We start from the raw sequence: 4,491 nt of genomic DNA, 5'->3' as shown, positions 1-4,491 counted from the left end.
ATGTGTCTATCAGTTGCAAATTTCCTAAGTAATTTTTCGGGAAGAATGAGTGTCAATTATTTAAGTAGATTTAGGTAACACTAGGAACTAGTATAACTAGTATAGCACTAGTATAATGAGCCATACTGACTCTCTGCTATGAGAGGATGTTACCACATCTAGTCAGCAACTATTTTCTTCCACACCACAGTGAATATTAGACACAAACCATGAGTTGTAAAATTTTTGATAAAACTTTAGGTTTCAGGCACAGTTTCCCATTTCTGTTTAATCCTCTTTAAAGTAATATTTAGTTTTCATTTGAGGACACAAATGTTCTTCATGTATAATATTCAAATATTTCCTTTTTCCTCTAAATTGTGTTTATTTTATTTGAACTATCAAGTGTTCATACAAGGCTTTATACATAAAACATGAATAGATTTCATTTACAGAAGCTGTGACTTGGTGAGTCATTTGAATACCAAAACTTAGTAAAGATTGAGAAGTGGGTAATTTCTGTTTAAATTTAACTTAACAAAGTACTTAACAAAGAATTTTCTAAGAAGTTGAGGATTACTAAGTTATTTATACAATGTTTAATTTTAAAGCTAGTGCTCGACTATGCATTGCTAATGCTATTCTGAGAAGGCAAAGAAAAGAAAGAGAAGAAAGTGAAAAAAATTGACATTTGGAAAAGTAATGGGTTTTTTTTAGTCCACTAAATAGCTACTTTGGGGAAGTGTGTATGTGCACCTGCAATAACTTTGCTACCAAAATTAATATATTACTTTAAGAAAATATAAGTCAAAAGGTGGTGAAAACATTTTGAGCCCCCAAATCAATAAGTGCCACTCTTGCCCTTGGCATTCTTCGGCTCCTTCTTCACAGCTGTTTCTGTAGTAATGGTCGGCTGACGCATTACTACCCACCGTGGCAGTACGGCTAATGCTGTTACTGCAATTGCTGATGCAATGACATCAAAAGGCTTCTTCATGCTATTATGCCACTTACAAAAGAGAGATACAAGTTCAATCTGGACCCCTGATGAGTCTCTCTCCAAAGTCTTGTCTGCTGTAATTTTCCTGAAAGCTTTGGTTCATCAGGTCTAGCCTACAGCAAATAGGAAATCCCAATAGGTAGTCTGTTGCAGAGAATAGAAAAATCAGTGGCACTAGATGGTTATACATCAATTTAATCAATGAACAAGACAATTTTTTCCACTTTTACCTATTTCTAAAACATTTTATTTGGCTAGTGTTAGGCATAACCTCTAAAATTCATTAAAACATCAGTTCTTCTACATTCTGAATATTTTTTCCCCACTGACTTTGTAAATTATTGTCTTAGGGCAACACACAGTCTTTAATGACAAGGGGATACATTTTGATGAGTATATATGTATATATATAGCTAAATACTGGATACATATGCAGAAAACTGTTTTTCTATCATTTAAAAAGGGTTTTTTGTAAAATTTCTGTGATATAAATTCTTTTGCCTAGTTTTTGACGTATACTTGCTACATTGATAGAACAAATATTGATTCAATAATCTTTTCATAAGCAAATTGGTATATATGCCTGCAACTTAATTATTACATAGATATTACAGAAAAATTAATTTGAAAACATAGGCTAATATAATATTATTTAAAGTTAATCTCTTATAATTTTAGTGATCCAAAACATTATTATAATTATTCTGAAATTTAGAACATTAATAATATTGGACACAGAAGAAAACCTGAGACATAGCTTTAAATGTTCTATTTAAATATAAATAGTATTAGCATGCTGTTTAAAATTTTTTATTGATCATTTTAATTTGTAAACTTGACCAAAACAAATCAACTACAGTTGAATCAATTCTGACTTCTGGAGACTGTGTAAGACATAGTAGAACTACTTCCTAGGATTTCAAAGGCTGTTGTGGTAGTTTCATAATCTGGTGTCAATTTGGGACTTGAAAGGATTAAGAGTGAAGGGGTGGAGTCTAGTCTGACAATTGGATCATAGCCAATGAGGCCTCTGTGTGGACATGGACTTCTCCTGAGAATTATGGGAACTCTGGTATTTCCTCCTTGGAGTCAGAAGACATCCTCTCTCTCGGCTCACTCCCTTGGAGATGCTCTACTGACAGATCAAGGCTCCCTCCCTGAGAGATGCACTACTAACAAAACACATAGCACTACACTAATAGACCCCATGCCCTGGGAACTGAAGTAGCTACATGGAAATGCCTTTCAGTGCTGAGATGCTTACAATGCCACTGGAACCACAAGACTTTGAAACCACTGGTCTGTGATCATCAAGCATCCAGCATCATTGCATATGCTTCATGAGTCTGAAGAGGACTTTATAGATTGGTATCTGACATACGGGTTATTTTAGACTTATGGACTTGTTCTGGACTGGGTTTGGATGCTTTCTTAATGTACAATTACCCTTTATGTACAACTCTCGCTTATAGACATTTTATGTGTTTATGAATTTGTTTTTCTCTAGTCTACCTTCACTAACACAGCTGTAAATATTTCAGAAGAATTCAGTCACATCTTCTCCCACAGAGCAGGTGGTAAGTTTGAATTAGCTACTTAAACAACCAACAGTTTTTCCACTGCCCCATCAGAAACCTTAAGAGGTAGAAATAGTCTCTTAGTAATAAAATATTGGTGTTCATTGAATTCATTTACTAAAATGCCATAATTGTTTATAAATTCTAAATATCTTTATATTTTTGAGTTTATAATAACTAATGAATATACTCGCAAAAAATTCGAGGTTTTCTACAACCTTAAAGAATTAAAATCTCGACTTCCTCTGACTGAGAAGGATCCGAGTGAGCATCCCACGAATTTCTACGGAACAAAGATTTGCCACAGAGAAATATGGTCCTGTCTAGGCAGCTAGAAATCTGTTACTACTGTCTTGCACATTGAAATATCATAAGGAAAGATTTCAACTTCTGACTGGATTGTGAACCAAATCCATCCACCTGACTGCAAACAGGGTCAAAGGTACACATCCATTAACTTCCTGTCATGGCTTTAGAGTCTCGGAAGCTCTTTACAGAGGTTCTCCTGTGTCCTATCTGCACTTATACGTCTAACTCTATTTGATGCCTGCAGATGGAGGAAGAAGTGCCTGGTATTATTATCCTTGGTATGTCCACATGAGAGATTGAAATTTGTGAGCATCATTAGAGCTGATCCAGATAAGGCAAACAGAGCATCCCATTTGCTGGCAGTGTTATAAGGACCAAAGAAAATGACCAATGCTCAGGAATCACTGACATTCGATGACGTGGCATTAACATTCACCTGGGAGGAATGGCAGGTCCTGAACCCTGCTCAGAAGACACCATATCAGGATGTGATGTTGAAGAACTATCACAACCTGGTTTCCATTGGCTTTGGTAGATCCAACTCCAGAAATATGTAGTCTCCAGAGATAGCAAATGTCAGGGAGAAGATCACACCTGGGTGATGGATTCATCACACCTGGGTGAGGGATTCATCACACCTGGACCAAAATTCTGATGCTGTATCTGTCACATGATACCCAGGACAAGTGGAAAAATCAATGAGGATAACTAATGTAAACCTCTTTTATGTCAACCCTTGATAATCTTTTGATAATACTAGAGAGAAGTACCCACAAGGCCAAAGAATGTACAAGACAATCATAATTTATGGACAAGTATGTAGTTACTAAGAACTCTGCCCATAATGTGATGTTTTTCATTAAGATTTGAAATTTAACATGGAAATTGAAGGGGTGATCTTCATGTTAGAAACCCCAGGAGAAAAACAAACAAACAAACAAGCAGAGTAGTCCCCGTTTTTCCTTAGAAACTGAAAAGATAAAGTCTAATGCCCTCCTCCTCTTCTAGGGATTGACTCCCATTTACTGGGAAACCAGGAACTGTAAACTGAAGAGCAGAGCAACTGTTGGGACAAAGAAAACATAGAGAATAAAAATAAATCCTAATTTCACTAAAACCCAAAATTGAGAGTGGGCATTCATTCCAGCCTCTTTTCTCATTTTTCTGCACATTCTCTGGTGACTCCCCTCTTCTTTATCCAACCTCTCAGCACCAGTTGTGGCAATGGGATGTGTGGTACTGAGTTTTGAGACTCAAAATGGGCAAGGGCCATGAATAGGTACCTGACTATAGAAGACATTCAAGCTGTCAAGAAAGACACACCAAATTCTATCAGCTCACATACTCACTGGTGCTGTGATTGTTAGATTATGTCCAGTTGGATTTAGCTCTTTCTGACAATACAGAGCATATTTTTATCTTTGGTATGCCCTCAATCATTATTCTTTTTGATCCCCTTTTTATAAATATCATGTTAATGAATTGTGTTGACAGCCAAAAAAAGAATTAAAGTCTCCTAAATCCATAAGAGCAGTTTTACATTGTCCTCCTATAGGATCACTATGAGTCAGAATTAACTTGGGGCAGTGAGTTTCTTTGTTTTTTTCAGTGAGTATAACTAATAAT

Source organism: Echinops telfairi, unplaced genomic scaffold (assembly GCF_000313985.2).
Source record: "Echinops telfairi isolate 266 unplaced genomic scaffold, ASM31398v2 ScPeMD7_2186;HRSCAF=2738, whole genome shotgun sequence".
NCBI classification, from domain to species: Eukaryota; Metazoa; Chordata; class Mammalia; order Afrosoricida; family Tenrecidae; genus Echinops; species Echinops telfairi.
The sequence above is the reverse complement of the archived record's forward strand: the minus strand, read 5'-3'. Positions refer to the sequence as shown.